The following is a 24,895-nucleotide window of genomic DNA, read 5'->3' on the forward strand; positions in this document are numbered from 1 at the left end:
TTATACAATTGTCTTGTACAATTTTCCTTTAGATTTACCAAAACCATATAGTATCAAACCTGAACACTTTCAATTTGTATGCAATCAGGTAGGCCCTTGCACTACATAGTTGAAGGTAAATCTAAGGTAAATTGAACAAGAAAATTGCATAATGTATGGCCAGCTTTATGATTGGCTACCATGCACAGTTGCTCCAGATGTTAGACTCTCCAGTTTTAGTAAATCAACTCCTATGTTTCAGACATAAATTAATGATTAAATTGGGAGACAGTAAGGGCCCTTTCACACTGCTTTGAAGCAAAATTGCTGTAAAAAACAAATATACATTTTTACCGCAATTTGATATGTTTCAGATGCGTTTCCTCTGCATTTCTGGTGCGTTTTTTGGTTGCCTGCACCTGTGTAAAATGGACATGTGGCTCAAAAATGCACCAAAAATGCAAATTGTGGTGCATTTTTATCACGATTTTATGACAATTTACATTCATTTTAATGGGAAGCTGCATTTTTGGTGCAGTTTTCAAAATCTGTAATGCAGTGGTCTGAAGAGTTCCATAGGATGTAAAGGGAAACATTTTTCTCGAATCTTTCTTGCAAGGGAAAAACGTATCAGTGTGAAAGGGCCTTAAGTGTCTAATAGACATGATTTAGGCAGTATTAATCCCAAACCAAAAAATTCTTAAATTGAAACTCACCAGTTCTTAGATGGGTGGCTGCATTCGTTTTCTGTTTTTAACAGGATCAGTTTGAGTGAAGAAAATGATTATATTTGTAAGCTAGGTAGCCTGTAATTAATGGCATGTTTATAAGAAATGTCCAAGAATTGTAACATGCGTTGCATTTAGCCAGCCCATTCATTAGAAGGGGCTGCCTAAAGCTGGCCATACATGGATTGAAATTTGTCCAGTTCAGCAGGAAGCTGCTGAATTTCGATCCGTGTGTAACTCTCTCTGTTCAACAGAAGCCAGCTTCTGTCGAATGGTCCTGCTGGAAAACCAGCATTCGATCAGCCAATGGGCTGCACAACCATTCGGTGTATTCTGATGGCGGGGAGTCCAGCTGTCAAAATGCAAAGACACAGCTGGAATGTGTGAATGGGGAAATTGGTTTCCTTTTTTTTTGTTCATCACGTTGGCTGAATGAAATTTCTGAACAGTGTATGGCCAGCTTAAAGCGGTAGTAAACCCGCTGACTTTTTTTTTCTTTCCCTACACCTGTAAGGGAAAAGGCATAATGAGCTAATATGCACCGCATACTAGCTCATTATGAGATACTTACCTTAGAATGAGGCGCCGGCATCTCACCCGGTCCACGCCGAGGGAGCTGACATTTCCCCTCGGCGTGTCTTCCGGGTATCGCGAGCAGTACCACTGTAAGTGGACAGAGCCACGATGTCGTCACTCCCGCACATGCGTGCGGGAGACTTCTTTCCGGCAAGGTCCGGAGTTTGCCGGGCTTATAGCCGAGAATCCCCTGTGTGCATGCGCCGCTGCAGTCAGCGGCTCATTGCGAGGGGGATACCTCCTAAACCATACAAGTTTAGGAGATATTTTTTTTACCTACAGGTAAGCCTTATTATAGGCTTACCTGTAGGTAAAAGTTTCAAATATAGGTATACAACCGCTTTAACACACCGCAACAGACAAAAAAATCGCTCTTGCAGCAATTTCACTAGTGCAGTGCACCACAACACACAGTAGTACCTGACCATGGGGGGGGGGTTATTTACGAAAGGCAAATCCACTTTGCACTACAAGTGCACTGCAAGTAGTGAAGTCACTGTAAATCTGAGGAGTAGATCTGAAATGAGGGGAAGCTCTGCTGATTTTATCATCAAATCATGTGCAAGCTAAAATGCTGTTTTTTATTTTCCTTGCATGTCCCCATCGGATTTACAGTGACTGCACTTCCAAGTGCACTTGCAGTGCACTTGTAGTGCAAAGTGGATTTGCGTTTCGTAAATAACCCCCACGTGTTGCAGTGCACTGCAACAAAGGTGTATTGGGAAGGGACAATAAAGGTGCAATCACAATGAAGAGCATTGCAGCATACCAACGCATGTAACGCAGCGCAGTGGTGTAAATGGGCCCGTATACATGCAACATGCAACTTGTACAATGCACCAAACAAGACACTGTCATGAGCAGCTTCAAAGTTATGGAGAGCAGTTGCTGGCCAACCTTTAGCGATATATATTGTCTATGGTAATAAAAAGTTGAAAGCAACAAGCAACAACTCCAACCAAATTCCTGAGGACAGAAATAGAATATTGATTGAGAAAACCTTCTATCTAAAACAAAAAAGAACAATGTTTAGACTTTAAATAGTAGGCACAGTGATATTTACCCTTGGAAGTTCTGTAGTAGAGACCTTTGCCTTCACACACCATAAGTAGAGTATCCACAAGTTGTATCCCACAGAGATGGTAAACACCAACTGCTTGAGTCTCTGTCACATATAACATCAACATGAGAAGAACTATGCATTTGTTCCTCTTTCCTTGGTCCATACTCATGAAGAGTATACCGTGGAAGGGATGCACCTGCAAACACATGTACAACAAGATGAGTATTAGAAAAGCAAGTCTTAACATCTACTGCAATACATTGTGATTCCTTTGTAATAGCTTTGCAATGTGATTGTGCTTTACCACTCCAATTATATTTAGTCTACGGGTGGAACTCTGTTAACAGACTTTATTTGAAAATTATATATTCTCTATAACAGCCATTCTCAAACAGGATTGTATGGAACCCCAGGGTTCCTTGAGCTGTGGCTGATTGACCTCCTATTTGATGCTGCCTGCATAGTTCAAGGGCTAATGCTATTTAGCAAAACCAGCGGCATAACACAATTAACTGTATAGCTGTCTATAAATGTGTTTTTTTTTTTAACTATCACTGTAAGAGCTGCATTCTTCCTACTGACCATCACTGTAAGGGTTGAATTATTCCTACTGACCACCACTGTAAGGGTTGAATTATTCCTGCTGACCATCAATGTAAGGGTCATTTTCCCAATGATCCCTGATAACTTGGTATTTAGCAAGGGTTCCCCAAGACCTAAAAATGATGTTAGAGGCTCCTCTGGGGAAAAACGTTAAGAAAGGATGCTCAAGATACACCCTCCAATATCTTAAAAATAAAGGAAAGGTGATCTGAGTTGGCCTCTTATGCTGGTAGCACAAAAATATTTTCTCACAGCATGTGCTATGCTTATTCGTCAGCCACCAGAAGGGTCACCTACAAATTCTATATATAAACTAGTCATGAAAATGTGACCCCTAAAGTATGTAAATATCATATCAAACATCCATTTTAGGTGAATATTGCAATAATAATAATTAAATGTACTTTTAGTATATACACTATATATATATATATATATATATATATATATATATATATATATATATATATATATATATATATATATATATTCAGAAATATGTTTATTGTGCCAATAAGGATCAAGAATGAGGAACTCAAAACATGCAATCATACATATGTCGCATACCATAAAAAAATCATTCGTCTAGGGCAGGGTTTCGTGGAACCCTTGGGTTCCTCTAGAGGTTGCTAGGGGTTCCCTGAGCAATGGTCAATTTCTGCCTCTCGGGTAAGTTCTCAAGGACACCATTGATCTTTTTAGTTATCTGTAAGGGGGTAATTCTTCCCAATAACCACAAGTGTAAGAAACATTCTTCTCATTGACCATCACACTAATGTATGACGAGTTGTAGATTTTTCATTTTTAGCAGGGGTTCCCCAAGACCGGAGAATTATTTCCAGGGTTCCTCTGTGTTGAACAGGTTGAGAAAGGCTCGTCTAGGGTATTACATGTAACCATAGCTATAGTATCTAAGATTCATCATTTACATGACACAGATTCATGGCATTTTGGCATAAAAATAACATAGTAAACTTAAAAACCCATAAACATAAGAATTTAACCAAACATTAAGGTCTTCTCCCGAACTCGAGGGAAAGACCATCAGCCGATTAACTACAAAAAAAGGCACACTGACGATATCCCAAAAGAAAGTCAGTAACAAAGGTAGTCATCTTAGAAGGAGAAAAAGGGTGCAAATTTAAGTCCATCTATTAGGAGAGTGACCAGCACTAATATTTAGTCTAGCCCTTTTTAAACTTTTTACCCCAGGGCAACCCTTGAAATAATTTTTAGGTCTCAGGGCACCCCTGCTAAAAAAAACTGTTATATCTACAACTCTACATTATTTAATCATGATCAGTGAGTTGTATTAATAATAAAGAACTTGGCATACCCAGAGTATTTGACATTCAAAGTGGATCATTTAACATCCCTCTCCTATGCCTCCTATAACAGACAATAATAATCTTAATATAAAATGAAAAATAATAATAATATCTATAAAAGAAACGCAAACTTTGCAATCATAGTGTCTACTTAGGTGCTTAGAGGAGAACTGCCCCACCCCACCCTGGCAGTCAGCAAGTAAGTGACCCCTTACATTGTATGTCGGTGGAAAATTTGTTCCTTACATTGGTGGTCATTGTAGGTGGGAATTAAATCTGCCACCAGTCAAAGAACCCCTAGCAACCACTAGACACCTTAGGGTTCCACAGATCTCTGATTGAGAAAGCCAACCATTAAAACTTTTTCCTTGCCTGCCATTAAAATATTTGCAAAAAAACATGAAGTAACTGGAATCTCTGCTTGTTAAATATACAGTGAGTTACACATACCTCTACTTTGGGTGATGCAAAGTCTTGTGGGGATTTGCTTGCTGGTCTATTGATGAAGTGAGGTCTTCTTCAAATACAGCATCTGGAATTCTGGCAAGGTCTCTTATAGGGCAGTCCAGCCCCTACCTCTATGAATACATAACAAATCTCTGGCCAGGTGTGCAATCAATGCATACAGAGGTAGATACTGCTTATCTCAACACCGTTGGGGGTATGAGGACACATAGGTGACAATACCATAGATAGTGATAAAACGCTGTCAGACACCTTCATTTTCTTTGTTCTTTCTGTTCAGATATATTTAAACAATTTCCAATTGAGAGACCAACAAAAGGTCAAAATAACATTCTTGTGTATCTCTTACTGGAAATTGTTAAAGTGAACCTGCCCAAGTAAGTTACTGTACTTTTACGTAAAGTGGTTGTATACCCTTTTTTTGTATTATTGCCTACAGGTAAGCCTATAATAAGGCTTACCTTTTGGTAAAATGAATATCTCCTAAACCTATATGGTTCAGGAGATATTCACTTTGCGGTGCATACTAGCTCATTATTCCTTTTGCCTTACAGGTTTTAAAAAAAAAAAAATAATTTCTGCGGGTATACAACCACTTTAAAGTGGTTGTAAACCTCTCTGTGTCACTTTTACCTATAGATACTGTAAATTTCTCCTATAATAATATAATAATATAATAATATAATAAGGCTTACCTATAGGTACTGTAAATATCTCCTAAACCTGCGCCATTTAGGAGATATTTACCTTGTAGTGCACCGATGATGTCATCTGCGCATGCACCGTGAAGAAACGGCCCCCTGTGCCGTTCCTTCACTAGCAAGTGCCGTGACTGATGGCTTCCGCGTGCATGCACGGAAGTGACGTCACGTGGCTCCGGCCAGTCACAGAGCCAGAGTCCACGGCCCCGGAAGGAAGAGGGATGAAGATGGATGCGACATCGCAGGCTTTGTTTGCAGGTAAGTGCCACATAATGGGCTAGTATGCAATGCATACTAGCCCATTATGCTTTTACTTTGCAGGGGAAAAAAGAGGAAGTAAAACCCATCAGGGTTTACTTCCTCTTTAAGCCAGCCATAGACCGTTCAAATCTCGGCGGGTTCAGCAGGGACTGGCCGAGACTGGCAGACTTGGGTACAACCAGCCTGTTGGATTTTTCATGAAATTATTGCTAGTGGCTATAGCCACTCCATCATTGAAGCCCAAATGAATACCTGGTGCATCAAAATGTAGCACACCCCACGTAGGAGTTGCAGATAACCAGGCAAGCACACTGAATCTTCACAGGCAGAGTCAGTAGCTTTGTTTTTGTTGTTTATTAGGGGGTTAACAACTTGGATGGGTAGTTTTTGGGATGCCTACTTAACGGTAGCAACAACTTCAGGGACAACTTCTTATTTACAGACTCCTCTTTAGCTTTCCTCCTGCACACACTTCTGCTGCTCCACTCCTGTTGGAACTGACAGACTCCCTTTCAGTTCAGTAACAGCCCTTTACAGGTAGGAACTTACGGTCCCTAGAAATAGCACTGATGGAGTGAAACCATGTTTAGTAGACATGTGCAGAATGGAAAAATTTTGTTTCGTTTTGGATTGATTCGTTATGTTACTAATTTAGTTTCATTATGGAATTAATTTAGTTTGGTTTTGGAATTTGTTTAGTTTCGTTTAGTTTTCGTTAAAATTTGTTTCGTTTTCATTAAAATTAGTTTCCTTTGTTCATTTTCTACCGAATTTCAACTTTTCAGAATGATTAGAATCTGGATCGGTCGAAAAACGATTAACCAATTCAAATTCTGTGTGAAGAAATAGCTGGCTGTTAAGCATGTTGTTAAGCCAGGAAGCCGGCCACACGCATGCCTTCAACATGGGGGGGGGGGGTGATTTGGGGCAAGGGTAGCTCTGTCCCCATGTTGGGGACAAGGGCCTTTAACAAGGGGGCACCCAGACCCCCCCCCCATGTGAATGAGTATCCGATACATAGTACCCCTACCCATTCACCAGAAAAGTGTACAGAAAGTAATAAACACAAGAGACAAGTTTTAGACAATTCCTTTATTAAAAAATAAAAAAAATTGTGTCCCCCCGATGTAAATCCTTAGTCAATCACGCTGCCCGCCGACCCGTTTTTAGGGTGGAATATGTAATATATTCCCACTTCTGCAGCCACTGCCTGCTCCGCTGTCTCTAGTCTCTAAATAAAATAGAAAACTATAAGTACCGTTAGCCTTTGTGGCTGTCGGCTTGTAGTTCTCAATGAACTACCACAGCGCTTTTGAGCGCTCTAGTAGTTTATTGTCTCTTCCTGTCAGTGTGTATCTGCCTGCCCCTACGAGGTACAAGCAGACAGATACATTGACAAGTCTACAGGAGTCCTGCATAACACCTGCAATCTGCTGATGCAATGCTTTCCAGGCTCCAAGTGAAAAAAAATAATAAATGCACATTTTTATACCTGCAAAAAGATGAGAATTTTTTTTTTTTTGACCTTGTCACTAGACTAATTTCAAAAACTATTTTTCCACAAGATTAAATGTGCATGTAATGTATTTTAGGCATGTTAGTTATGTGCATAGGTGTGCGCAGCCTATTGCATTAGAGTGCACCCCAAAGCTCTAACACACATGCCTTTCTCTGCAGTCTCAGCTGCATTGGACAGTGATTGAATGGGAAGTGCTCTGTGCTGAGCGGCTTCTTGTTCATTCAGAATCTGAAGCATAGTAAACACAGTTTGCTATGTTTTAGTTATGAATGAACACAGTGAGTGTGTTCACTGTGTTCATTTAGAAAAGGAAGGGGCCAGCGAATTACATATTTACTAGCCCTGCCCCTGCTCTCCATTCTGAAAGGAGGGAAGCCAAGCAGCACCGCGAGGCAGGTGGAAGCAACAAAGGGGGGAAGTCCAGGCATTGGGGGCAATCTGCACAGCACGTAGCGATTAGGGTGTGCCCAGGCACACCTGGCACGCCCCCTGCGCACACCTATGGTTATGTGTAAAAGCTCATTTGTATATAGATATCCAAAAGCCCTAAGACTGCTGCTGGGTGCCTTCAGGCAACGGGTTATTTACTGCCTCTTCAAGCTAGAGTTCTCCTTTTTCCTCCCAGGAAAAGAGATGTATTCATTTTCTTTCTGGCAGGGCTGTATAAAACGTTTGGTTGAAGCTTAGAATAAGGAGTTGGCAGATGGGAGTGGAGCTGCCTGGAGTAAAGGACATGTAGACAAATTCTTCTAACCCCAGGATGGGCGCACCTGATACTAGCTGATGGAAAAAGTACACTGCTGACTTTAAAGAGGACTTGTCATATACAACTGTGTTGGAGATAATTTTGTGTTGGAGATATTTTTTTGCCAAATACTTGGAAAATGGTAACAATGATTCCTTCTTTAATAAAAATGGAATTGGGCTGAGCCTCTAGCTGAAGTATAGTGATTCAAGTGGATGCCTGTTATCTGTGAAAGTGTAGGTTGGAACAGCATCCAGAGGAGAATTAAAGTGGTGTAAACCTAGTTGGGTCAGGACTGGTGGTGATTAAAGGACAAAGTCACCCCCTTGTCAGTGAAGAGCAGACCCCCACCATATAGCATGCGGCAAGTTACACTGACCTGGGCACTGGCCTGGGTTTCTGTACCATTTGGGCCCCAAGTGTTTGGCGGGCGATCCGAGTCCTATCCTGTAACCATGGAGAAGTTGCAAGGCCTTGCACAGGAAGTGTTCCCAACTGTCAGTGGGCAGTCAACAGGCAGCTATCAGCAAGAGTGTACAAGCAGAGCAACTCACTTGTACACTGAAGAGTGAAACTGATAGCTGCCCGGGTCAGAGGCCCCTCCCCTCTCCACTGTATAAACTCGGGGAGAGAACTACCATAGTTGCCAACATTGTAAAAAAAAAATGTGGGACACTTTTGTGGCTGTAGGCGGAGCTGTCCAATAATTAGGGGGCGGGGCATTCACCAGCAGGCGTGGCCTATCAAAAACAGACAAGTGCGACGCGCGAAGCGCGCCGCGCCGAAAAATGGGCGTGGTTTACGCGAAATTGTGGGCGTGGCTTAAATGGGCGTGGCTCTAGAGGGTGTGGTTAGAGTCTGAAATGAATGAGGGATGGAGAGGGGGGGAGAGGGGGGGAGAGGGGGAGAGAGAGGGAAATGACGGGACAGCAGCCCCAGATCCTACACAATAAAAATATGTGTATTCTAGAAAGTTTAACAATCAGCAGATAAAGATACTCCAAACACCTGGTGTTAATGCTTCAATCATCCCGGCACCATAGTTGTTATGGTGTCAGGATGATTGAAGCGCATTATTTCTATTATTACATTGTAATATAAAATGAAATCATTCAACTCACCATAATGCAGAATCAGTGGGATCCCTGAGCGTGTCACCTGCCACGTCGCCTGCCACCAGCCGTCCGTCCTTGCTTCAGATGTCCGAGCAGAGTCCGTCCTTGCATCAGGTGCCCCCAGCGGAGCCCCCCTCACATCAGAAGTCCCCAGCGGAGCCCCCCTCACATCAAGAGTCCCCGGCGGAGCCCCCCTCACATCAGGTGTCCCCGGCGGAGCCCCCCCTCACACCAGGAGTCCCCAGCGGAGCCCCCCTCACACCAGGAGTCCCCGGCGGAGCCCCCCTCACACCAGGAGTCCCCGGCGGAGCCCCCCCTCACATCAGAAGTCCCCAGTGGAGCCCCCCTCACATCAGAAGTCCCCAGCGGAGCCCCCCTCACACCAGGAGTCCCCGGCGGAGCCCCCCCTCACATCAGGAGTCCCCGGCGGAGCCCCCCCTCACATCAGGAGTCCCCGGCGGAGCCCCCCCTCACATCAGGAGTCCCCGGCGGAGCCCCCCCTCACATCAGGAGTCCCCGGCGGAGCCCCCCCTCACATCAGGAGTCCCCGGGGGAGCCCCCCCTCACATCAGGAGTCCCCGGCGGAGCCCCCCCTCACATCAGGAGTCCCCGGCGGAGCCCCCCCTCACACCAGGAGTCCCCGGCGGAGCCCCCCTCACATCAGGAGTCCCCGGCGGAGCCCCCCCTCACATCAGGAGTCCCCGGCGGAGCCCCCCCTCACATCAGGAGTCCCCGGCGGAGCCCCCCCTCACATCAGGAGTCCCCGGGGGAGCTCCCCCTCACATCAGGTGTCCCCAGTGCCCCCGCCTCACATCAGGTGTCCCCAGTGCCCCCCCTCACATCAGGTGTCCCCAGTGCCCCCCCACTCACATCAGGTGTCCCCAGTGCCCCCCCACTCACATCAGGTGTCCCCAGTGCCCCCCCCACTCACATCAGGTGTCCCCAGTGCCCCCCCCACTCACATCAGGTGTCCCCAGTGCCCCCCCCCTCACATCAGGTGTCCCCAGTGCCCCCCCCACTCACATCAGGTGTCCCCAGTGCCCCCCCCTCACATCAGGTGTCCCCAGTGCCCCCCCCTCACATCAGGTGTCCCCCCCTCACATCAGGTGTCCCCAGTGCCCCCCCCTCACATCAGGTGTCCCCCCCTCACATCAGGTGTCCCCAGTGCCCCCCCCTCACATCAGGTGTCCCCCCCTCACATCAGGTGTCCCCAGTGCCCCCCCCTCACATCAGGTGTCCCCCCCTCACATCAGGTGTCCCCAGTGCCCCCCCCTCACATCAGGTGTCCCCAGTGCCCCCCCCTCACATCAGGTGTCCCCCCTCACATCAGGTGTCCCCAGTGCCCCCCCCACTCACATCAGGTGTCCCCAGTGCCCCCCCCTCACATCAGGTGTCCCCAGTGCCCCCCCCTCACATCAGGTGTCCCCAGTGCCCCCCCCTCACATCAGGTGTCCCCCCCTCACATCAGGTGTCCCCAGTGCCCCCCCCCTCACATCAGGTGTCCCCCCCTCACATCAGGTGTCCCCAGTGCCCCCCCCTCACATCAGGTGTCCCCAGTGCCCCCCCCTCACATCAGGTGTCCCCCCCTCACATCAGGTGTCCCCAGTGCCCCCCCCCCTCACATCAGGTGTCCCCCCCTCACATCAGGTGTCCCCAGTGCCCCCCCCCCTCACATCAGGTGTCCCCCCCTCACATCAGGTGTCCCCAGTGCCCCCCCCCTCACATCAGGTGTCCCCCCCTCACATCAGGTGTCCCCAGTGCCCCCCCCCTCACATCAGGTGTCCCCCCCTCACATCAGGTGTCCCCAGTGCCCCCCCCCCTCACATCAGGTGTCCCCCCTCACATCAGGTGTCCCCAATGCCCCCCCCCACTCACATCGTGTCCCACAGCGGTGCGCGCGCTCACCCCCCACCTAGAACCCCCGCCCCTTTCCATAACAGACTGGCAGCGGGGCGGGGGGTAGGCGGGGCGAGGCGGAGCGGGGCGGGCCGAGGCGGGGCGGGCCGAGGCGGGGCGAGGCGGAGCGGAGCGGGCCGAGGCGGGGCGGGCCGAGGCAGGCCGAGGTGGAGCGGGGCGGGCCGAGGCGGAGCGGGGCAGGGGGTGGGCGGCGACGCAGAAGCTTCGTCTAGCCCCCCCCCCAGCCGTCTTCCTGAACTCCAACAAAATGGCGGCCGGCGGAGACAATGTCTCCGCCGGCCGCCGACCTCTAGCGGCGGCGGCGGCGGCGGTTTCAAAAACCGGAACCGAATTTTTCAGGACATTTCTCGGGACGCCACAAATCCGGGAATGAAGTCCAAGTCCCGGGAATGTCCCGGGAAATTCGGGACAGTTGGCAGCTATGGAACTACTACCCCAGCAGGTACCATAGAACTGCCGATCGCCGCCTACCACTGCATCCCAAACTGAAAGCCAGAGGGGCAGGGGGAGATGCCAGTTCTTGGGGCCCCCTCACAGCGGCAGAATGGCAGGGCCCAGTCGCAAGTGTGACTGCTGCGACCCTGAAAGTTCCGCCACTTAGCTAGTCTTCACACAGAATTGGAATCGGTTGATCATTTTTCAACTGATCCGAATTCAAATTGTTTCAAAAATTTGGAATTCGTTAGAAAACGAATAAACAAAACGAATTTCAAGGAATTTTAACAAAATTAGATACTATTTTATTCGGAGATTCGGATACATCCGAATCTCTGAATAACCAAAAATTCGTCCAAATTTACATTCATACCAAAATGAATTGCACATGTCTAGTCGTTTTACTAAAATTTAAGAGTGCAAAATCTGGTGCAGCTCTGCATAAAAAAAAAATCAGCTTCCATTTTTTTTTTTTGTTAAAGCTGAAGTTAGAAGCTGGTGGCTACCATGCACAGCTACACCAGATTTTGCACTCTCCAGATTTAGTAAATGACCCCCAGTGTATGGACAGGCTCCTGGGAGTGAAGGCAGCAGCATAGTTTTGCTGGAAAATAAACCCACATACAGTCATGGCCAAATATATTGGCACCCCTGCATTTCTGTCAGATAATGCACCACTTCACCCAAAAAATTGTTGCAATTACAAATATTTGAGCATTCTCATGTTTATTTCTTTTGTTTGTATTGGTTTGACACAAAAAGGTGAGAAACAAAAAGCCAAATCTGACACATTCCACACAAAACTCCAAAAATGGACTGGACAAACTTATTGGCACCCTCAATTTAATAGTTGGTAGCACACGCCCTGAAAAAAAAAAAACGGAAATCAATCGCTTCCTGTAAACATCAATGAGTTTCTTATGCCTCTTTACCTCTTGGACCACTCTTCTTTAACCAACTGCTCCAGGTCTCTCAGATTGGAAGGGTTCCTTCTCCCAACTGCTGTTTTGAGATCTCTCCACAGGTGCTCTATGAGATTTAGATCTGGACTCATTGCTGGCCAGTTCAGTACTCTCCAGCACTTTGTCTTAAACCATTTCTGGGTGCTTTTTGACGTGTGCTTTGGGTCATTGTTCTGCTGTAAGACTCATGACCTCTGACAGAGACCCAACTTTCTGGCACTGGGCCCTACACTGCACCCCAGAATTCTTTGGTTGTCTTCAGATTTCATAATGCCATGCACAAGGTCAAGATATTCATTGCCTGCAGCAGCAAAGCAACCCCAAAACATCAGTGAACCTCTACCATGTTTTACCGTAGGGACTGTATTCTTTTCTTTGAAGGCCTCATTTTTTTCTGAAAACACTAGACTGACAGCTTTACCAAAAAGCTGTAAATTTTGTTTCGTCTGTCCACAGCACATACTCCCAAAAGGATTTTATCTTCCTCAGTTAAGTTTTGGCAAACTCTAAATCTGGCTTTTTTATGTTTCTGTGTAGCAGTGGGGTCTTCCTGGGTCTCCTACCATATTTCCCCTTTTCATTCAGATGGAGATGTATACTGTAGTGCGAGCTGACGCAGTTGTACCCTGTGACTAAAGGTCAGCTTGAATTTGTCTGGAAAGTGGTCAAGGTTCTTTATCCACCATTCGAACAATCCTTTGTTGCAATCTTTGATCAATTTTTCTCTTTCGTCCACATCCAGGGAGATTAGCTACAGTTCCATGGGCTGTAAACTTTTTCACAATGGTGCGCCCAGTGAACACAGGAACATAAGGATCTCTGGAGATGGACTTTTTACCTAGAGATTGTCCATGCTTTTCCACATTTTTTTTTATCTCAAATCCTCAAGACAATTCTTTGCTGCTCTTTCTCTTCTCCATTTTGCAGGAGTTAGAATTATTGCACTCTGCCGTTCGTGGTGATACTTCACATGTGTGGTCAATCACCGTTTACATATGCGTGGGGGACCATAGTTTTCTAGCATAAAAAAATATATATATATATATATATATATATATATATATATATATATATTGTTTTATACATGTAGGATAGGAATGTCAGAAATGGCCCGGACTGTATGTGGTTAAAGAGAAACATGGGAATATTGGCATTTATTGTAGAGATGTTATGAATATATCATTTTATTTTGCTCAGAAATACACTTAACTACCAGTGTACTTAGATGTTTGCCTGAAGTTCTGCTAAAATGAAATCTCTTATATCTGTAGACACTTTGAAGTTGTTATGTATGCTTCCATTTAGTTTGAAAAAACACTCAAAACACAATGACTAAAAAGTCCAAATTTGCATGCATCTTATCTCTGAATACAATGGAGGTGTTACTTCTATCACAACACATAACTTCCCTGGACAAGTGATGGATGGATGAATGCACCTGAATAACAATTAGGACAAACAAAACTTTCCAGAGTTAATTAAAACTGTTAATGAAATCGGGAATGTGCTGTTAGAATAGAAGGCTTTTTATCAGCTAATCACACATTATTTGTTTTCAAGTGTCTGTAGTAGATATTGAGCTTGCCATCCTTGTTTTTGAGAGAAATTATACACAGCCTGATCTCTGCTGCCCAATGACAACAACCTTTCTCAACCCTTTTACCCCAGAGGAAACCTTGAAATAATTTTCAGGTCTCGGGGAGTCCTTGTTAAAACCAGTTTATTGGTAGTCAGTGAGAAAAATGTCCCTTTCATTGGTGGTCAGTGGAAAGAATGCACCCTTTACCATGGTGGTCAGAATTACACCCTTCCAGACAGTTAAAAATTTAATTGGTGTTATGCTGTTAGCTCTGCCAAATGGCCTTAGACCAGGAATTATGCAGGCATCATCAAATGGGAAGTCAATCAGACACAGCTCAAGAAGCCCCCAGCAACCTCTGGAGGAACTCTGGTTGAGAATGGCTGAATTAGAGCATTGACTGATACAACCAAAACTAACTGTACACAGTTTGAAATCATTCCCCCATTCATGATAAACAGCATCAATGGGGGAATCTCCCCTGTCGGCTGTTTTATCAGATAGGATGTAGTCAACATTTAGGGCAGGGATATGCAATTAGCGGACCTCCAGCTGTTGCAAAACTACAAGTCCCATCACGCCTCTGCCTCTGGGTGTCATGCTTGTGGCCCTCAGAGTCTTCCTATGCCTCATGGGAATTGTAGTTCTGCAACAGCTGGAGGTCCGCTAATTGCATATCCCTGATTTAGGGGATAATTCTCCACCCAGTTTACTGGATTTTCAAATGGACTTTTGTCGGGCTGGGTGGTACTTGTAGGACTAAACACATCTCAAATGTCCTGGTGAATTGGTCGAAATTCAAGTCATCTATGGCCAGCTTAGGTGAGGCTTGAGCTGCTTAACCACTTGCCGACTGCCTAGTAGTAATTTTAATGCTGGCCAGCGGCTCCCCTGGGCATAGCTCCCAATTGTCCCTGATTTGGAGGGACTGTCCTTCCTTCATAACAAAGTCCCTCTGTCCCTCTTTCCTTCTCATTTGTCCCTCATTTTGGTCTGATCTAGTAGTTGTATATAAAATGCACTACTTATCTATCAAAAAGTGCTAAAACTTTCGTCCAATTTCAAAATTGCTGCATTTATAAATTCCAAAAGCCAGTATAAAGGAATAGTAGTGGTAAAAAGTAACTTGTGGGTTTAACCAATCATTTTTGTTTTGTGCAATTTTTTAAGGGGGTGAGGAGGTGGCAGGGGGGTGTCCTATGCCTACATACTGATGCTAATAGGTGTCCCTCTCCCTCATAGGGTGTCCTATGCCTACATACTTTTGCTAATAGGTGTCCCTCATTCCCATCTCAAAAAATTGGGAGGTATGCCCCTGGGCACCGTGAGGTACCCACACGTCGCAGCGCACTTCCTGGCATCCAAGCATCTGTGCTGTTAGTGTGGATGGAGGAAACTTTTCATTTTTTGTTTGTCCAGCAGGCTGAATGAAAAAAAAATCTATATATGTATGACCAGCTTAATTACTTAACACTTACTTTAGGAGATTCTTAGACAAGACTAATATCCTAACAGTCACCCAACAATCTCCTGCAGTAGCAACAAAAGACAGATATCTGCACTCAGAGAGTTTTTTCAGTGTCTAAGATTAAAAATCACGTATGTATCCTAAGCCTAGGGCTCCAATTACACCTATGCAGATGCAACAGTGCACAAGTATTTTTGCACATTTTCTGCATTTGTGTGTAGGCAGCCCATTCATTTCAATAAGCTGCCCTATGTATGACAATTGCAGAAAAATCCTATCACACTATAATGCATAGCAGTAAATTACCATGCATTGTGGCACAATTTAAAGTGGGGTTCCCATTTAAAAAAAAATAAATTAAAATTCAGCAGCTACAAATACTGCAGCTTCTGACTTTTAATTGGACACTTACCTGTCCCAGGGTCCAGCGATGCGGGGGATCGAAGCCCCGCTTGTCTCCCCCTCCGTTTGGTGGCGCCGGCATTGCAACTGTGGGTGCCGGGCTGTGGCTTCACAGCCGGGCGCCCACTGCGCATGTGCCAGCGGCGCCACGCGCCGTGAGTGGCCGCTCAGTCATCTGGGACCTGTAATGGGTCCCAGATGATTGACAAGAGGGAGGGAGGGAGCAGAGCTGAGCCCTTCCTGTGCCGAGGGGAAGTGATGTCACCAGAATAGGCACTGAAAGAGGCAGACTACGAGGGACCCCCTAGCAACAGGCATTTAGAGGTGAGTAAAAAAAATTAAAAATTTCCAAATGTTTTTTTTATTTTTTTTTTAGGCACGTTCATGTATTTTTTTTTGGGGGGGGTGGAACACCACTTTAATGTATATGTGTTGGCTGGCTCGTATGGGGTGCCATTAAGAATGAATGTCATTGCAGCATATCTGATGTTTTCACTCACTGTAGGAACGCATGCGATATTGCACAAGTTTCTGCATTACATATGTGTGAACAGAGCCTAATATGTGTATGGCAGTTTGCATGTAACAAGTTAAATGTATTGTGGTAGGGTGAGGCCATGTCATTGTTTAATACGGTGGTCTGGGCCAGGTTTTTTTTCAGGAAACAGGCACACTAATGGCACAGATGTTTGCTGGCTTTATGTTAGAATCAGAAGTAGAGGTCTGTGCTCCAACCCCCAAGGGGGTCAGTGTGTGAAGGAAGCAGTGAGAGGTGCTCATATGCACCGTACTGTCCAGGACAGGACAGACCAAGGCCCAAGACCAAGGCCCAAGCTTGAGTCAATGAGGGACAGAACAGCTGGGAAGCTGCAAGGAAAGACGCAGAGCTAAGACAGCATCTGTGCATGAACACTGGGACATGTTTGCTGGCCAGGAGGACCAAAAGGTACTAATGGTCAGGGGGAACAAGAGGTACTAATCTGAGCAGTAAAGCTTCCAAGGGAGCCGGGAGGCTGAATGCTATGCTTGTTCATATTGATGGTGAGAATCCCCTGCGGGGGAAGACATACCTGTATGAACTTTTAACGTTCTTTTAAATAAAAGTGGGCAGGAAAGCCCTGAAAACTATTTCTGGCATGGAGTACACTCACTGTTTTGGCACTACCACTGAGCTATAAAACCCCAAAATGTCACAGTATCTAAAGCCATTTTTTTAGCTTTGGATTGAGTGGGGAGATACTAAAACCCATGTCAGGTTTTATTGCTGTCCAAAGAGATTACCCTCTATTTGTCCTGGTGGCCACTTGGACAAAATGTGAAGGAAAAACCCGATTTTACCGTTGTCACTGGAGCAGGAAAAGAGTGGAATTCTTCCAAGAAACTCAATCCAGAAGTCTATACAGGACCTCATAGATGCCCCTTTTAATCCTTTCCTCTTCTTCCCATTTTCACTCTGTCTAAATTACATACTATGGTGCACTAAACAAAGTTCAGTCTCCAGACCTGTTATGTGACATTCCACTAACAAATGGCAATGCGGCAGAATTTCAAGGTGCTTAACACAAGACTGGATCTAAAACTGGTCTTCATATAAGGGCTGAATGAGTTAGCTAATTAGCTAATCACACCCACAGTTTCTTTACTAACTTCACATCTGCATTTCAAGCTAGAAGACTGAATTCTAGGCTCCTTTTTTCCCAACTTTACTTGTCAATTTTTAGCTGCTCTAAAGATTTTCACAGAGCTTGATAGCCAAAGGTCGAATTTTCACACACAAACAAATAAATTGGGCAGTTCCAATTTCTTCCCTCCCCTTCTCTTTAAAAAAAAAATGATAATAAGGTTTGGGTACCAATCACCTTGAGTTTGTTGCAATCTTCCTATTTTTGCGGTTCAGCAAGATTCCAAATTTACAGCTGAAAATTTGCATCAGAACCCATAATGCACTGCAGAGTGTTTGCCCCTGGTCAGGTAGGTTTTAAACAGCCAATATTCTTGACTGGCCAGCCCCCTTAGTATAAACTGGGGGTGAGTTCCCAGCAGCTATTTATAAGTGTGTTTTGGAGCAGCGTATGGAGAGCACGGGGGGGGGGGGGGGGGAGATACAGTACTATATTGTGCTATACAATCGATTACAGTGGATTGCACTGTGGTGGGATACATTCCCTGTGCACCTCTCACCTTCCTTTTAATCGCAGTTTACCCAAAAAAATTCCTCCTTTCTGTATTAGCACTGTGTACTTTTTTTTTTTATGTTTCTTTTCAGCCAGGGTTAAAAGAAAAAAAAAGTGGGCTTTTGTTTTTTGTGGTTAGTATTTCCAGATTTATATTTTTTTGGGGGGAGTGTGGGGGGGGGGTACTTTTTTTATTTTGTTTTGCTAGGGCCTTTTTTAGGGTTGAGGTTCAAGGATATCAATCCCGAGGTTTGGAGCCCAAAACTGGACTGCATACTCAAGATGGAGCCAAAGCAGTGTTTTTAAACTGGTAGAAATATGGTTTTATATTTTGAGCAAATACCTTTTTTATTGTATGACAGTAATCCGCTAACTTTACTAGCTGCAGCCTGGCATTGCTTGCTACTGTTGAGTCTGTGGTACACAATGACTCCAAGATCGTTTTCCATCCATGATTTCCCCATAGGAGCACCTCTCTATGAGTAGCTTGTCTGCATATTTTCCCTCAGGTGCATAACTTTACAATACTGAAGGTAGCTGTCCAACCCCTCTATTTTATCAAGGTCTTCTTGCTGAGTTTCTAAATCCTGCTTTGAATGATATAATTTTTAAAGGATAATTCCTTATTACAGTTCCTTCAATTTCCTTTCCATGCCTTGCAAACTATTGATGTAAGGCTGACTGGTTTGTAGTAGCCTGGTATGCATCTTGATTATTTTTTTCAATATCAGTACCACATTTGCGTTTCACCAATCTGTTGGTATTAATTTTGTCAGTAAGTTGTCCTTAAAAATTAGGAACAGTAGCCTGGCTGCAACTTGGGCAGGGCATAGATGGCACAAATTTCTTTCCCCATGGTTGCAGGAAAAAAATTTGCATGATTCCCCCGTCAACATAGACAGTGCTGACAGGGGACTCACTCCTGCTGAGACATTGTATTCTTCTGGCATGGGGGTGGGAAAGGGCGGGGAAAACCACGTGGTCCATTAGTTTCTGTGCACACACCCGTGGCACAGGTATCTTTAAATATATTGAACATTAAAACTGACCCAAATAGCATTTTCAGTTTGTGGTGCTCAGAAACAGTTAATAAAGTTGATGAAAACCCGATTCATTACATTTCAGCTGGGCACATATATCTGCAGTGTTTTCTTATCTATCTCCAAAGACCTAAGTCCAGTAGCTTTTTCCTGCTCTGTTCTTCTGTTATCAGCCTGCTAACTCCTGACAAGTTCTCTGACACATGTTATAAAACCAGCCTGAAATTTGTGTCAGAGCAAGTGCTATTTAGATTAGCAGACAGCTGGTCAATTTACAGCACAGCTCTGCAAGTCTCTGCCTATGTGGAGAGAGGGTGTGTGCCTTTCCTCCAATCAGCTGTCTCGGAGTATGGCAAGTCTCCCATCCCCCTGCTGGAACAGGAAGAGAAAATTCTAACAGGACGTGCACTTTCTAAACAGTATATAAAGCTGAAGACAGCAGATATACATGCATAGCTCCCAACTGTCCCTGATTTGGAGCAATGTACCTCTGTCCCTCTTTGCCCCTCATTTGTCCCTCATTTTGGTCTGATCCATATAGTTGCATCTAAAATGCACTTTTTATCATTCAAAATTGTTTCCCAATGCTAAACCTTTCATCCAATTTCTAAATTGCTGCAGTTGTAATTTTAAAAGCCAATATAAAGGAATAGGAGTGGTAAAAGAAAGTCCTTGTGGATTTAATTAACCTTTTTTTGATTAATTCTCCTTTAAGGGTGTGTGACAGGGGGCGTGTCCTATGCCTACATACGTTTGCAAGTAGGTGTCCCTCATTCCCATCTCAAAATGTTGGGAGGTATGTACATGTAAAAGTTATGTAGGGAGATTTGTTTCATCTCTGTGTATCATCTGAGGCTGTTCACTTCACTGGGTATTGGTGAGGGTTTACATCCACTTTAAGTTCCACTTTAAAGCTGTAAACTTGTTTGATCCCTTTATTTCATTGCTTGATCACTCCTAATAATAAAGGACTTACATAAGCACCACCTGTAGATATGTAATCAAATGATCGATAAAGATGAAATACTGTCAGTCAGGGACGTTCTTAGGGGGTGGCTATTGGGGCTATAGCCCCAAATCTGAGGCCCATAGCCCAGAGTCTCTTGCCGCAGGGTCCCTGCCTAACCAGCGGGTTGCGACTGCTGCGGTAGGCGGGCTGGCTGCATGAGAGAGGCGGAGGAGAGGAGAGAAGCGAGCGGGCGGACGAGCAGATGACATCTCTCTCCGCCCGCTCCACATCAGTGCTCTTCACAGCCGGGCCTCTTCAATTTGGGAGCAAGGTGTGGCGACATTGTCTCTCACTGTCCGCCACATATCAGCGCTCTTCCGCCCTCACGGCACGTGCTTCCTGTCATCGTGGAGCTCCATTTTTCAGCCAGATCCCCTTGCTTCAAAGTCGGAGGTGCGGCGGGTAGCAGCGAGATGACATCATCTCTCACTGCCCACCCCGCATCACCGCTGTCCTGCTCTCACTAAATGGACCAGTGCTGTCAGCCTGACACCAATGCAGTGTCAATGCACATTTGGTGGCACTGGCTTGCATGGCAAATGACAATCCACTTCAGTTGGAAAGTGACAACCCACATCTGGTGGCCAGTGACGTAGCAATTGACAATCTGCAAATGGTGCCAGGAGACGTGGCAAGTGACAATCTGCAAATGGTGGCAAGAGATGTGGCAAATGACAATCTGCAAATGGTGGCAGGAGACGTGGCAAGTGACAAACCACATCTGCTGCCAGGTGAAAGTGGCAAGTGACAATCCACATCTGGTGGCAGGCGACATGGCAAGTGACTTTCCACATCTAGTGGCAGGTGACGTTGGCAAGTAACACCCTGCATCTGGTGACAGGAGATGTGGCAAGTGACACGCCCAGGGCTCCCACTGATTCTGCAGTATGGTGAGTTGAACCACTTCATTATATATTAGAATGTAACAATAGAAATAATGCACTTCAATCATGGACACCATATCAACCATGGTGCCATGATGATTGAAGCGGCAATACCAGCCATCACCCGTGAAAAATTGTTTACCACCCGTCCCTGTATCCCCCCCCCCGCAGGCATGCAAAAAGGTTGGAGACTGCTGCTATGGGCTCTAGCCCCAGATCTTTTGAAGACCTACCAACGCCCCTTCTGTCAGTGATGTTAATGTTCAATGTGCATACGAATGCATATTTGCATTTGAAAATAACTCCTACCCTGAATTTGTAACGCTCCTGGCATCAATGGTTTGTTCACCCTCTCTCTGCACCATATAGAAATGATCACCTACTGGCAGTCTTAAACCTTTTGGATCTGGCATGACGATCCTACATATTCCTAGATACTGACTAAACCAAGTAACTTGGGTACAACCAGCCTGTTGGGTTTTTCATGCGATTGCTGCTAGCAGTAATCACTGTGTGTCCTCCCACCTGGGACTGACTGTATTGATGGGGGAATCAAGCGATTTTCTTTCCTTTCTTTCATAAATGATATAATTATAATAAAGAATATATATAAATTACGGTAAATAATTAAAATAAAGAAAAATTGAAACATGAAGATGAACTACTCATTGTAGTTAACATACAGTGCCTTGAAAAAGTATTCATACCGCTTGAAATTTTCCACATTTTGTCATGTTACAACCAAAAACATAAATGTATTTAATTGGTATTTTATGTGATAGACCAACACAAAGTGGCACATAATTGTGAAATGGAAGGAAAATGACAAATGGTTTTCAAAATATTTTTACAAATAAATATGTGGAAAAAAAGTGGTGTGCGTTTGTATTCAGCCCCCCCGAGTCAATACTTTGTAGATCCACATTTCACTGCAATTACAGCTACAAGTCTTTTTGGATATGTCTCTACCAGCTTTGCACATTTAGAGAGTGAAATTTTTGCCCATTCTTCTTTGTAAAATAGCTTTGGATGGAGACAGTCTGTGAACAGCAATTTTCAAGTCTTGCCACAGATTCTCAATTGGATTTAGGTCTGGACTTTGACTGGGCCATTCTAACACATGAATATGCTTTGCTCTAATCCATTCCATTGTAACTCTGGCTGTATATTTAGGGTCATTATCCTGCTGGAAGGTGAACCTCTGCCCCAGTCTCAAGTCTTTTGTAGACTCCAGCAGGTTTTCTTCTAAGATTACCCTGTATTTGGCTCCATCCATCTTTCTATCAACTCTGACCAGCTTCCCTGTCCCTGCTGAAGAAAATCATCCCCACAACATGATGCTGCCACCACCATGTTTCACGGTGGGAATGGTGTGTTCAGGGTGATGTGCATTGTTCGTTTTCCACGACACACAGTGTTTTGCTTTTAGGCCAAAAAGTTCAATTTTGGTCTCATTTGACCAGAGCACCTTCTTTCACATGTTTGCTGTGTCCCCCACATGGTTTCTTGCAAACGAGACTTCCTATGGCTTTCTTTCAACAATGGCTTTCTTCTTGCCACTCTTCCATAAAGGCCAGATTCGTGGAGTGCATGCCTAATACTTGTCCTGTGGACAGATTCTCCCACCTGAGCTGTGGATCTCTGCAGCTCCTCGAGAGTTACCATGGGCCTCTTGGCTGCTTCTCTGATTAATGCTCTCCTTGCCCAACCTGTAAGTTTAGGTGGACGGCCATGTCTTGGTAGGTTTGCAGTTGTGCGGTACTCTTTCCATTTTCGGATGATGGATTAAACAGTGCTCTGTGAGATGTTCAAAGCTTGGGATATTTTTTTATAACCTAACCCTGCTTTAAACTTCTCCACAACTTTATCCCTGACCTGTCTGGTGTGTTCCTTGGCCTTAATAATACTGTTTGTTGACTAAGGTTCTCCAACAATCCTCTGAGGGCTTCTCAGAACAGCTGTATTTATACTGAGATTATATTACACACAGGTGGACTCTATTTACTAATTAGGTGACTTCTGAAGGCAATTGGTTCCACTACATTTTAATTAAGGGTATCAGAGTAAAGGGGGCTGAATACAAATGCATCCCACACTTTTCAGATACTTATTTGTAAAAAAAATTGAAAACCATTTATAATTTTCTTTCCACTTCACAATTATGCGTGACTTCGTGTTGGTCTATAACCTAGAATCCCAATAAAATACATTTACAATTTTGGTTGTAACATGACAAAATGTGGAAAATTTCAAGGGGTATGAATACTTTTTCAAGGCACTGTAGATATACAGTGCATGTAATGCAAGCACAGGAGCAGTAAATGTGATTTATGCAGTGTCCTATCTACAATCTGTGTGCAGACCACCCCCAAATACTGGCTGAATTTAGGAAACAACATTAAAGCAGTATTAAACCCCAAAGCAAACATTTATTTTATTGCAGCTTTCCAATTCTTATGCCACGTACACACGAGCGGACTTTTTGACCGGACTGGTCCGACGGTCTGTCCGGCGGAATTTCAGCGGACTTCCGACGGACTTTCCGAACAAACGGACTTGCCTACACACGATAACACCAAAGTCCGATGGATTCGTACATGATGACGTACAACCGGACTAAAATAAGGAAGTTGATAGCCAGTAGCCAATAGCTGCCCTAGCGTCGGTTTTCATCTGTCGGACTAGCATACAGACGAGCGGATTTTTCGATGGGAACTGGGTCTGGCGGATTTCCGACGTAAAGATTTGAAACATGTTCCAAATCTAAAGTCCGTCAGATTTTCGACCGAAAAAGTCAGCTGCAGGTCCGATGAAGCCCGCACACGGTCGAATTGTCCGTCAGACTCGGTCCTTTGGACCAGTCCGGTCGAAAAGTCTGCTCGTGTGTACGCGGCATTAGATGTAATGGCTGTATTAGTTTTATTTTTTAGGCTTTCTTTCTTCTATTTTCCTCTGGTAATCTAGCCAGTAAGTCTGTTGTCTTTCAAAAGTTTAAGCTCTCCAGCACAATGTACCAGTTTGCATGGATGAGACAAACCAATTAACACTGGCATGGATGATTAAAATGACCAGCTTTTATTTATTCATGCAACTCCTTTATCCCAAAAGGAAAAAACTGTTTGCTGTAACTGATTATAAAGTGTGAGCTGGAGTTTGACATCGATTTGTTTAGTGTATATAAATCTGCTAATACATTTAACACTACTCTTCCCCCAGACTGACAATGCTGCTGTATGCTGTGCCTCTTGAGCTCATTCATCCAGAGTGGTGTCTCACTAATACAGGAGGTGCATTACTGGCCAGATCACCAGGTGAAAACAGAGGGAAAGAAACCAAAGAAAAAAATGAATGCAGCCACCACATCTAATGATTGGTAAGCTGCAATATAATACATTTTTGGTTTTGGGTTTAATACTGCTGTAAACTACAATATGGGTTGTAAAGTGGCCTACACTACAATATGGATAATACGCAGTAATGTCGACCAGTTAAATAGAAACCAGCCGACATTTGGCCTGTGTGACAGCCAGTCTGACAAAAACCGGCTCAGGACTGAAAAAGGTCTGCTGACCGGAGTGTTCTAGCGGTGGATCGCCCCCTGTCAGAACACAATAGCACAGCAGCGGACATCGCTGTACTAACATCGGATTGTACCAACCTGAGCTGTCAGTTGTTTTAAAAACTAGTGGTGTGTATGATGCTTAAGTGTAGATAAAATGAAAAATAGAAAATCGGCAAAAGAATCATAGCTTACAGTCAGTAGGAATTGTCCCTTGTTCTGATTCCTCTTCTTTTAATTTAAATACTCCTCCGTCTCTGCCCCCCACCCCCCCCCCCCGCAATTGAAACATGATCAGAGAAGGAGGACAGGCAAATGATTGATAGCTCCGCCCCCTCCATTCATAGACCATGCTCCATTTATTTAAGCTGTAGTATGGTTTC

Source organism: Aquarana catesbeiana, linkage group LG10, assembly GCF_042186555.1.
Source record: "Aquarana catesbeiana isolate 2022-GZ linkage group LG10, ASM4218655v1, whole genome shotgun sequence".
Lineage (NCBI taxonomy): Eukaryota > Metazoa > Chordata > Amphibia > Anura > Ranidae > Aquarana > Aquarana catesbeiana.